Source organism: Haliotis cracherodii, unplaced genomic scaffold (assembly GCF_022045235.1).
Source record: "Haliotis cracherodii isolate W230 unplaced genomic scaffold, xgHalCrac1.p SCAF_2, whole genome shotgun sequence".
NCBI classification, from domain to species: domain Eukaryota; kingdom Metazoa; phylum Mollusca; class Gastropoda; order Lepetellida; family Haliotidae; genus Haliotis; species Haliotis cracherodii.
The window spans coordinates 73,286,016-73,298,610 of record NW_027266275.1 but is presented as its reverse complement, the minus strand read 5'-3'; the positions used below and the strand labels follow the sequence as shown (position 1 = coordinate 73,298,610).

The window sequence follows — 12,595 nt, the reverse complement described above, 5'->3', positions numbered from 1 at the left end:
CATCCATTCATAAGGTGATTAAAAGCCCTCTCAGGCAGGAGAAGAGGCATATGCTGAGTAAATAGTTGATTGTGTGGTGGTCTGTACCTCCGCTCTTCCCCCTCAAGCATCTATCAGCCGACTTCCCCCTGACACAGGCGTGTTGTCCTTCGAGCATCCCTCAGGGGCAGGGGTTTTACAAGTGCTGTTGTAGTCTTGGACGCACATACAGTTGACACAGCTCCCTGTTTACAGATAATACTCTTCAATATAGTTGTAATTGAAGGAACCGCTTGATTGATCCTTGACCTCACTTCATATGGGTGGCTCTGAAAGAGACTGTCTTGTGACAGGTGTGACCGTGTGTCCCAAGTCTCGAGGTTTCGGTCAACCATTCCTCTTTGACCACATTTTGTTGAGATTGAAAACGTCATTTGATAATGTCTGTCGTATGCTATCACTACATGACACTACCAAGCACGAGTGTAGCCCCTTGCTATTAATCTAAGATTTCTTCAGCATTACAAAATATTATATTGGTTATGGAGTTCCGACCAACAAATTTGAAGTTGGTGTTTGAGATCAAAGCCATCCTTACTGAATGCTAATCACAAGACATTATTCAAGATGTCATATCATCAGGCACTTTATGCTAATAAAATCTTTATCCAATAATTTGATGAATGGAATATCCGTATAGGTAGCCTAACGTTATGACTCGGGCACATTACGAGATTGAACCCGATGTCACCAACGACCATTGTAAACTCCCACCATGCACCACCACTTGGGAATATCAATCCGTATTGACCACACCTGCACAGTAATATCCCCTTTCTTTGATATAGAAGCTTATCATTGCCTTCTATTGTAGAGAATGGGCCATATTTCTTAATCAATGAGGATATTTGCCGTGCTTTCGTCTGTGTGTGCTTCAATAGCTGCTTTCATCGCCTGTCAACCCCGCAACTCCCACAGGTCAGACTACCAAGCTGTCTTTGTCCAGCACATGTTTATATTGCTTTCTGCCATTTTACCTCTAATTGATGTGATTAGATGTATTTGGTGGATGGTCTGCATATTGGAGAATATAACCCAATATTGAACCCAAGGAGGAATAATGTGTGTAATATAGAGTCAGGATCTTGTTCTGGTGCCTGACGGCTTTAACTGACTATCTTGGGAGATAATTTGAAAAAAACTGTTTGGCCTATATTGGTCTGTGTACCTCTTGATAGAGATAATTCCATTGTGCAATCTGAATTTGACTGTTTTTTATCAAACCTTCCATAATATGTTGAATAAAATGAATATCAGAAGCATGATAGTCTAAAGTGTTCATGGCAAGTCTAAAACTATTTCCTGATTGATTTAAACTTCACATTGTCATAGACAAAATTAGACAACAACAAAATAAATTTATTTTAATATATTCTTCTTCTTTTTTAAATCATTTGATGATGTTACCTTTGTCATTTTTATTTACATTTCATCTGTCAAACTCTGTGAAAACAAACCACACATTGTAACATGAATGAAAACATTTCAACATGGTCTGGAGTAAAACAATTTCTTGCTAATTCTAATTTGTATAGAATTATTTCAGTAACAAGAAGCTTACAAAATATATAAGTTTGATTTCATCTCAGACGATTGGTATTCTGACTTCATGTGTTTGGTGATTTACTGGGTCAGAAATGGACGCCAGTAACCACTGCTTTTCTTAGTCATTCTCAATAGGTAGTTCAGTTATATGCAGCTGTGAGCAGGAGTTTAGTTGTAGCACATCATGCCAGCTTGACAACATGCATCAATGTGTGACGGGTATTCCGATTGCGTAGATCGATGCTATGATGTCCATCACTGGATTATCTGGCCCAGACTCGATTGTTTACAAACAGAATATTGCTGAGTGTGGCATTAAACAAGACAAATAAACAAGACATTGTGTGTCAACATTGGAAAGTATTTATGCCATCAACCATTGGACTCACAGACTCATTGTGTGTTACCATGACATCATAGGAAAGCCTTAATGTCAGCAACCATTGGACTCCGATTCACATTGTGTGTCACCATGACAACATGACAAAGTGTTCATGCCATCAACCATTGGTCTGTAGGCCAATGGTTAATGGCTGGAGTGGTACATGGCAGCTGGAGTGTTACTGTGGCATAAAACAACATTCACCCACTCACTCATTCACTGCAAAGTCTGTGTTTTTCTTCAACAATAGACAATATTAACCCCCAAGTTATGTATATCCCTCCATCCTGCCATGTTGTATATAGACGTAGATGACCTTTCTCACAAATCATGATGATGACTCCTTGCAACACCGACATAATGGCAGATTTCGCAACTATCATATTTCTGTGAAATCTGGAAATAGTTCTGCTTCACTGTCACGAATTAAGAATTCATAGGCGATATAAGCATCTGTGTAAACTGTAGATAAGTCTTATCCTTCGTTTCGCCTTGTGGTCCGTGGTCAACTATTCCCGTGTTACTTCAGCAAAACCCACAGGGAAGGTGAGTGGGTGGGATTTATACAGTATTACCATATCATCACATCACATCCCATGCAAAAGGAGACAACAGTATAACGCTGTCAACATTATTCAAATACCATCTCCAGATTAGTTTGGGCCTTAAATTTTCAATTCTGACAAAAACAAAATCTAGACCCAGAACATGGTAAAAAGTCTTATCTTTGGGGAAAGTTTGAGAATGTACGTCATTATTTAGCTTTTTTTTGAGTTCTTACAATATCATGAAAAGTAGGTGCCACATAAAAACACAAGCCCTTTATACATGTACTAGTAGCATCTCCTGGTTAATCCTGGGCTTTCATTACTCAGGGCCACTGTCATTATCTAGTTTAGTTTTCCTGAAACTTTTGAAATATCTTATTGGCGTGAAGCAGTACCACGTGTCTGGCCGCGAACGGAGCAATTTGTGGCTCACTTAGTTCCAGCATGTCTGCTCCACTACACAGTCAGAACTCCACATTTTGATATCTTCTCATTTGCCGTGCAAAAAAATTCTCTGATCGTGGAAAATCCATCCGTTTGGACAGGCTGTCTCTAATTTTGGGAAGAGATATTCTGTGACTCATAGCACCTGTTATGCAACGAAAACTTCTTTGCTGTGTCATAGTTATTCAGCAGCAAGGCATAATGTTCAACATGCGGAATGGGGAAAATATTCTTCTGTTGGAAAGTAGCGGAAAAACGAATTGAAAACATGGTTACCTTGAAATAAGGCCAAACACAACAATGCTATCTCATGTTGAAAAACAGCCAAGTAATAGATTAAGAATAAATTGTATTTACCATTTTTATCCATTGGCTTTATTCTGTCAAGAAACCTACCCATTATGCGATAAGGGAAATACTAGAACTGTTATCTCATTGTGAACATCTGCCAAATACTGGAATGTGTCTTATTTTACATGAATTTATTTGTATCTATTGCAGATTTTTGGTCATTATTACTTGATGCAAGTGTTTCTCTGTTAAGTTAATCCAAAGTGTGTCTCTGGCTGCCATGTGGCCGAGGGCTGCAGCAGCTTTATTCCAGGGCTGCAGTGTTTCGCCTCAATGGCCGGTAGATAATAGATCTCGTTATAGTCACTATGACTGAGGTGATTAGATTGTACCTGGTTTCAATGGACAGAAATAATCTCAGAGATACTATCCATTAATTTCAATAAGCCATGTAATCAATCTCGTGCTACAACTGGACAGTCGATAGTCACTGTCCACTCATCGGCCATCGGTTAAACAGCTTTGTGTCCAGTCTGCCTGTGAATGGTCAGTCATCAATAGACTGGATGTCATATCAATATCATTGTCCATGTAGTTGTCAACTGGGCTGTCATCGACGACGGAGATGACGGATATCTTGTCACGAATGACTAATGCTCGAGATAATCCAGCGTGAGATCTTGACCTGATCAGACAGCACCAGTTTAGGGAGTGAGTCCATGTGCAGTCATGCGTAGTTCATCAATTTGCTGCTGCACGTGTTGAGCCAGGTTCTTCTTGTCCGTGTGTTGAGACAGTCTCTCGTCCACGTGGCGTATTGATGGGCAGGAATCACCTGCACCGGGAGTAGGAGGCAACTAATGCCAACGCCAATTAATTTCTTGCTTTACAGAATTTCTTGTCAATATCCAAAGAGGCAGGAGGGAAAATTACAAATACTTGATTTTAGATTGTTTTCTTACAAAGCCTCTTGAGGTGAATGTTGAAACAATACTACAAGCAAAAGGATGTTTTTATCAATTACAAGTTTCAGACTGTTTAATTGGCATTTTGGAAGTTGATGAGTAAATATGAAAACATACAACTTTATGGATAACAATGTCATTAAATGCAATAAACTTGAAGTTGTACATCAAGTTGTATGTTTTCTTAGTTTATCATAATTTAATAAGGAAGACGCACCTGTAAAACAAGAAAACAGGTTTATCTGCATGTTGAATGTCATAAATGTCTGTTGGTACCCATAGTAATGAAACAGAGGGAGCCAACAAAAATATGCTGAAATGTGTTTGCAGATGATCTTAATACATTGGGAACACACTATTTAGGAGAGTAAATTATAAAATAATTGTATAAAATGTGACCAATTCCAGTCTACCGCCGATGACACAGTACATGTAGTTTTGTTTGGGTAGGGTGCTTTCAGTTGTGAGTTAGGGGGTCAGAACAGGCGTTTACCAGGGCCTGTCGCTGAGTCCTCCTCGCTTGAAATAGAATCACAAAATATCGCAATGATTAGCTGATGAAGATAGCTGCATGTGTGCTAATACTTACAAAGTGAAAGCAAGGCGTTCCAGCGATAAGGAATGTTTCTTACAGTAATGAGAAAAATTGCAAATTGCAAAGAAATATCCACTTTCTTAGAAATAAACATCATCACTGAGTTTGATCACATGGTCACAGCCTGCTGCAAGTACATGCAGTGTGTCATCCTCGGAGCGGCTTGTTTTCACTTTATAAGTATAAGCACACATGCAGCTATCTTCGTTAATCAATCATCGCAATATTTTATGCTTCTATTTCAAGTGGCGAGTTCTATACAGTGTAGTTTCACCAGTCCAGGAACTCTCAGTAATAATTTAGGGGGACCGAGGCATGGACATGGGGGTCCCAGGCTGCCATACAACATGCGGCGCCTTTCACTTGATTTCCCAGAATGTTACTGATGTCATATCACTGCACGTGCTCAGGAGACTAAACCAATTAAGGATGGCTTTTTTTGTGGTGGATTGAAGAAATTTACCTTGAGAAGCTGAACTTTGAGTTTATTTCTTACTAGGATAGAAATGTCAGTTATATGTAGCATGCAATCTCCAATTTCAATTAGCTTCATTGATTCAAACAGCCATACTTTTTTGTGGCCCCAAAGACTTGAAACATAAATTATTTGAGTACATTCTCAATTTGTATGGGGAGAGGACCCAACATGCGTCATGTAGGGTCTCCTCAGCAGTATGTAGTGATACAGTGACTGTAATTAGCAGGACTACATGGTAAGTCACAGATAAACATTCTTCTCACACTGCAGTTTGTAGAATGACTCGAAGGAGTCAACTTGTAGCACCTTCCAACATCACACACCGCCTCCATGGTCTAATCGTAGAGCGTCCGCCCGGAGAGCGGCAGGTCCGGGGTTCGATCCCCAGCCGTGTCATAACAAAAGACGTTAAAAGATGGTACTTGTTGTTATCCTGTCTGGCGCTCGGCATTAAGGGGCTAAAACAAGGACTGGTCGGCTCGGAGTCAGTATACTGTGTCTGAGTGGGGTATTCATGTTAAACTGCGGCATGGTATCTCAGTGTGCTAGCACTATAAATCGGCATCAATCCGGACTAGTACAAGCAGCCACAAACACACATACACGTGCATGCATGTCGCTATATAAGTGCAATACTCTTGGACGCGACGTTAAACCCATTTCACCTCACCTCCAACATCACACATAACAACCACACTCATTCCATTTTCTAGTGAGTGAGATCTTGTGGTTTCTCGTCTGAAATGCATGATTGGTTGAATGCTTGCTACTTGTTGCATGAATCAGAAAATGTTCTGCTCTATTTGACTCACGAGCTGCATCCTACAGGCCTCTGACTTGGAAAGACCCAGGGCATTCTGACGCTAAACTGCAAACACTGCATGAGTACCTAGCTATGTAGCAGTCGATGAAGTGATACTCATTGTTTGGGTATGATGACACACTAACCCAGCCAGCCTGCAGCTCAGTTCAAGGTTAGAACAGGTCCCCAGCAACCTGTGCTGGTCATGAGAGGTAGCATAATGGATCGGGTGGTTAGACGTGGCGACATTGTTGATTATGTGTCATCATGCCCCGACAGCGTGGACTCACAATATCGATCGCTGGTCCAGACTTGATTATTTACAGGCCACCATCATATATTGGTGAGTGCAGCATCAAACAAATGCAGCAAACAGTGCAGACAAATGCTACAGAAAGCCTGCATGAGTTAGTTGTTCACCTCAACGGTAACGTGACACACCACTCCTTGGTGATAAGACTTCAGCTAGCAGTGCCAAGTGTTGTTCCTGGTTATCTGGAGGGGACTGATTTATGTCCACACTCTGTACCTACTGTGCAGTTAATCTCTTGTTGGAACCAGCCAGACGTCACAAATGACTGCCCCCAGATAACGCATAAGGACATAAGGAGAGCGCTTGTGGCCCTAAGTCTGAACCAGGCAACTGCTGTGCAGAGTTTTGTCCCTTAGATGTGTCCAAGCTGTCGGGTTTGAGTCCCTGAGTGTTCCCATGAGTGTGTCAGCACCATACTCTTGGTTCTCATTTAAACATGTGGTAAACAACTATAAACCTTGTCACCAAGGTCCTCCCTCCAACAATTAACCTATTGCCTGTGAATTTCCAAGACACCTTTATTTCAGCATATAGCGCTGAAGGCGAAGTGGGTGACTTCAAACATTCAAGACTTCTTTTAATAAAGGACATATAGACCAGTATTTTGCACATTCACTCCTGATTAAAAAAATATGCGTTATTAAAACTATCCTGACATTTGGAAACATACAAAGGATAAGACCAAGGCAAACATCAAATTTGTAAGTTTTCTTGAACTTTTACATGATTGAATGTGGAATAATACGTTTCATATTAGGAACCTGTTTAAATTCTTCAATTCTCACTGATTTTGATGATCATACTGCCAATATCTTACATTTAACCGAGTAAATCAGTAAGTGAAAATGCAACGTTTAGCTGATGCTGTGATATTATTGAAATACTGTTCAATACAGCATTAACCTTAACACATTTGCTCACTTACATATGTTGTTCTTAGTAGCCAGCTTATCATGTTCTGTATCAAACACCACATCTCAGTCACCACATATAACCACACTCACACAAACAGAATATTTAACAGTCAGTCCCTGACTAGCCTTGTACAGCATTTGTCTGACAAAGAGGTCACCTGTCGATCTGTTCTTCACGCAAGTCTTGTACATAGCTCAGCCACATACAGATGTCTGTTTATTCTGTTCACGTTGTGGAGAACAATGTTTGCAGTAAATTTACAAGAAACAAAACTCTCATGTTTCTTACAAGTTATAGGCCTCAAGTTGTTTAATCTTTGATGTTAGAATCAACTGATCTACAATAAAAATAATTGTTTACCACCGAAGTCTGAAAACAAAGCAAGCAAGAAAAACACTTGATATATCTGATGGAGGTTGTGTTTGTACATAATGTATCTTCATTGTTTCTTTGATAAGAAGGAGGGCATGTTTGCGCCTTCATTCATCATTCGTATACTGGTAGACTTTTGATGTCTTTGTGGCTGTCGTTGTCTTCAACGGCGACACAGACAGCGAGCGTGTGATGTTGTTTGAAGTTGTCTCCATGGTATTAATGTGATCATGTTGGTTTAGCTGATCCAATCACTCAGGTCTGATCACAACCGAACTCGGTAACTCACTCCGATGGAATTAGGCGTTATCAACTACTGTATGTATCCCTCATCCTTCTCCCCTGTTGTTCCTGCAAGCCTTTGTTTCAGCCTCTGTCAGCCAATGCAGGCAAAACATTCATCATGTCTTTTCTCTACTCGTTATAAGTCAGGTTAATGGCTTACAAGAGTCAAGGGGATTAGCCGGGGCCATATTGTTGTCTCGACTTATGTTTCGTGTTTTGTCAAGCATTTTGTCACCTGTGTAATTCTAGCTGAGTCAGCATTCATGTGAAACAATAACACAAGCAATCCGGTGGTGGAAACACCTGACTTACCACAAAGGACAATGTAAACACCGCTCTCGTCAGTAATTGTATCGTTAGCACAGGTGCACAAGGTGACAGGTATTGTTTTCAGCAGAAAACACTTAATTTTTGTTGTTCATGCTAATTAGCACAAAAATAATATATATATGTAATTGTCAAATAATTATTTTTGTTGAACCTTTTATTCTCAGTGCCCAATTGGTATAAGAAATTTTGTTAAAATGTCATATCTGTTTCACCAGTTTTATTTTAAGTAGAGGAAAAATATGAAACAGGTTAATAAAGATTCTAATTTAATCTTTTAAACTGTGCAAGTCTTGATATGCTACAGCTAAAAACAACCCATTGTCCTTATCTATGATTGCTTTATCAATTATATATTATTAGTTTTATTCGTTTTTTGTGCTACAAAACACTTGTATGGTACTTTCTGTTATTACTTTCATCATTATAAGTATCAATATCGGTTGTATTTGAGTGGGTGGTGTGTGCGGTGAACACGCCCTGTGTGGAGGACAATATTAATGAAGAACATTTCATGTCACATGACAGGTGCAGGAGGGTAAACAAACTTCATGTTAGTTGCCATGGTAACAAGGTAGCATTCCCCCCCAGGATGAGAAACAACGGGTGTTGTATTCTGTTCTGACAGCAACGATTCAACGGACAGCTCAGTCTTTAGATTATTAAATTATCAGGCAGTTTTATAAGTGAAAATCTCACTACCAAAACCTGTGGATTTATGGTTTAGACGTATTTATTATAACAAAAGTGTGAAAATGGATTGGTAAACAAGCGAAGCGCTTATGTTAATACCGCTCCAGTACACATAGGACATATTACAATAAATACATCAATGAACGTTAGATGTAACAAATGAATTGCACATGCCAAACTAGATGTGTATCTATAATAAATCTATTTGCAGTTTATATCAAACAATTCATTTAATTGAACATCTGCCAGTTTTTAATATGAAGTTTTGAATAGAATCTAATGTTTGAATTTGTTCTTCCTTTGTCAAATACAAATTTCCGCATAGCACTGTTTGTAAAGAATAACCATGCTGGTAAAAATACATTTTATTTCAAAGAACAAAGTGTTAAGCATCTTCGGTATGATATCCACAGGAACAAGTTTTTGTAACCAAGATATATCTATCATACTGATCTGTGTTAATTAATATTGCAGCAGCCAAGCCTGAGGCGGCTGGGAATAATTTGACATAACCTGTTTCCATACCTTAAATCCCAGTGTATACCTCCATTATCTCTGAATTTATGTGGATTTATCATTTGCTATTGTCTAATATTTCTCTGTATGTAGAGAGGGTTTTTGAGATGTGAATATCGGAGAATGAGGTGTCACCTGGGTGTGGTTGTATCTGGTTTGTAGAACTGTGTGGGGCCAATAAGATCACTGAAAATCTCATAGAAATTATCTATGCTGTAGTAGTTAAATTTTACCAAGTATTATTTATGACGATGTTGTTCTAATTTTAATTTCAAATTATTGTTAATTTGTGTCACAGCTGACTGTTAAATATCTATTTTTCAATGCTTTTATATTTAAATAAAAGCATTGAAAAATAGATATTTAAATAACAACTGAGATTACTAAAAAAGATTTAGTCTTTGTGTCATCATTTACAGCTATTTTGAGTCATTTTAGAGGCAATTAGTCTATCTTAAAACATCGTGTACTTCTATTACCTGTGTGAAATTATAACAAATGATACTTGGACTTATGAATATTCATATATAAACCCTTTGAAAGTTGCTGTGTTGTATGGATTTTCTGATGGACACCACAAAGTTTGGCCCAGCATAACAAAGTGGCCATGTTCCCAGAGCTGAGGCAGACTGCCATGTCAATTTATGACTGAAATATGTCACACTGTGTCAGTGCATCTACTGTATCGCAGACACTACTGCCGCAGTTATTTATGATACACAATTATGCTTGTGAATGAATGAATTGTCCTCATATTCTGTTATTGATTTTTATCACCTTTTTTCTATTTCTTGACTTTTTGCTTTTACAAAGATTTTTGTTAATACCTTTGTTGATAAAATACAAAATGGTTTAATGAAAGGTTGCAAAGTTTCGCAAATATTTTCAAGGTGTTATAATTGTATTTGTATCAATATTCTCAGTTGGATTATCAATAGAGCACCGGACGACACTTAATCAATAAATTGATGTTTTAGTTTCAATGCGCGCCCCACCTTTGAGTGGAGACAAACTTGCGATTAGGGTTAAAGTTACTGCTTCTCTTTCGGTAGGTCACAAGCAAGATTAAAGCCCAATGTCATAAACACTTATCAAAAAAAAAATATTCAAGATTAAAGGCAACATGTTGAGCATGAAATACCTGTGTCGCCGGGATAGCAAGGAGTAGGAATGTGGTTTGTGTATCAATACACAGTGTCGGGCACAATGACTAATGCATCAACTGTTTCGACATCTTTGTCAGACAACACACAACGACAGTCAGACCAATATTCCTTTCTGCACGGCATAACAATGTCAAATTTCACATATTACGGGTCACATAGCATGTGTGATTTTCTTTCGGTGGTTATTATAACATTTATTTATGTGGTGTAAAAGGAACTTAAGTAGGAGTTTTAAAATCCAATGTGACATATATTTTTTAAAAAGATAAATATTTTTAAATGTAAATGTAAATATTTATTCATTAGGTACTTCTAAAAAAGTGTAATGTGTACATACTGGAAGTCTGACTTGGTTACCTGTTGGTCTTTGTATGTACTCAACAATCACTTTGAAGAATACTGGGAGGGGGGAGGAGGGGGGGGGGGGGAATATGTTGATACAACTTGTCCATCCAGCTGACATACTTGTGTGGGATGTCACCGAGTTGAGCGTTATCCTCAATGATTTTCTGGTCGGTGTGTACAGGTCGTTGGGAGCAGCCATTGTTGTTCCAGCTACTGTGCTCCCTGATCACTCACTGCATAGAAAGACTGCAGCACAAAGCTAACAGGGAATTAATTTGGACAGAGAGAAATATACAATTATGAGGTATCAAATCTACATTTGATCACTGTGACTGTTTGCTCTTGTTTAATACCAGTGGCTGATCTGTGTTGGAGAGTATTAGGAGGGGTGGTTGATGACTTTCATCAACTTCTCATTAACATCATCAGCCATGGGAGATTGTCACACACTCATTAGCAGAGTGATATTGTTGATAGAACCAGAACTCATAACTGATATTACTATTGTCAAGAAATACACTCAAAATTAGGTGTCTGTGTTTCTTTTTCAGTATTACATTGAAATCTCCATCAATAGTAGGCCAAAGTCTCCTGTGCAATGATCACTAAAATACATAGAAATCAAGTTAAGCTTATTGCTACGAATCCCCTGGACTCCAAATTATACATATAGATGTTATCACACGAGTGTGTTTGGTGTTTGTAAATATCCTGCATTAGGAATAAACATTGTATTTAGCGAGCCTTGTTCCTAATACAGGATATTTACCATAAACCAAACACAAGCGTGATAACCTTTTTATCATATAATGTCATTCTTTAACTCTGTGCTTGAAAATCGCTTTCCCTCTTTCACAAACATTACCGAAACATTGCAAGTGTCCCTGGAATGCGCGCATTAATATTTATTTCGTCACAGGGGAAGTGATGTGTCAGTTGAACAGCGACAGTAACCAATATAGTTCTAACTGAAATCTGTTTTTTTATGCAATGTCCAAGCAACATATATGCAAAACATATTTTTACTTGCCTTTCGCGGCAATCAATCGGTCTGTGCGCTAGAGTAACTGCCCTTTGTCAAAGGGAAGCTACTCTAACCCTAGTCTATGAGACAGCACGGCCATTCACATTCCCGATGGTTAATTCTGACTCGATCACCGATCGACAAGGGCTACACCATGTTTGTTTATAAACAGTGAAAGCATTCCCTACTTGACCATTGATATTTGCATCTCTATCCGCATATGACCCCAATGGATATCATTTTTATCCCTTGGCTTTATCGTGCCAAGAAACCTACCCATTACATGATAAAATATAAGGCTGGGTAAGTCCCTGGTCACACATGGAATGATGACGAGAATGTAAGTGTGAGAGGTCACCCAGGTCTGTGTTGACAGGGGTGATGAAGGCTCCAGCATGGTATGTCATATTACCATCATTAAATAGCAGTAATGTCCAGCGATGGAGTGGCACCAGCGAGGTAGTGGCACCAGCAACGTAGTGATCTCCATCCTCATTAAATCCTCCTCTATCTAAGTTGCTTGTAATGATCCCCCCACCTGCCCACAACC

At 38.8% G+C, this 12,595-nt stretch overlaps 1 protein-coding gene across 1 annotated transcript in view; it reads left to right on the top strand.

Annotated features, from left to right (window-relative positions):
• Positions 1–12,595, top strand: part of LOC139469616 (U3 small nucleolar RNA-associated protein 6 homolog) — a 172,842-nt gene that overhangs the window by 43,280 nt on the left and 116,967 nt on the right. The window lies entirely within an intron of this gene.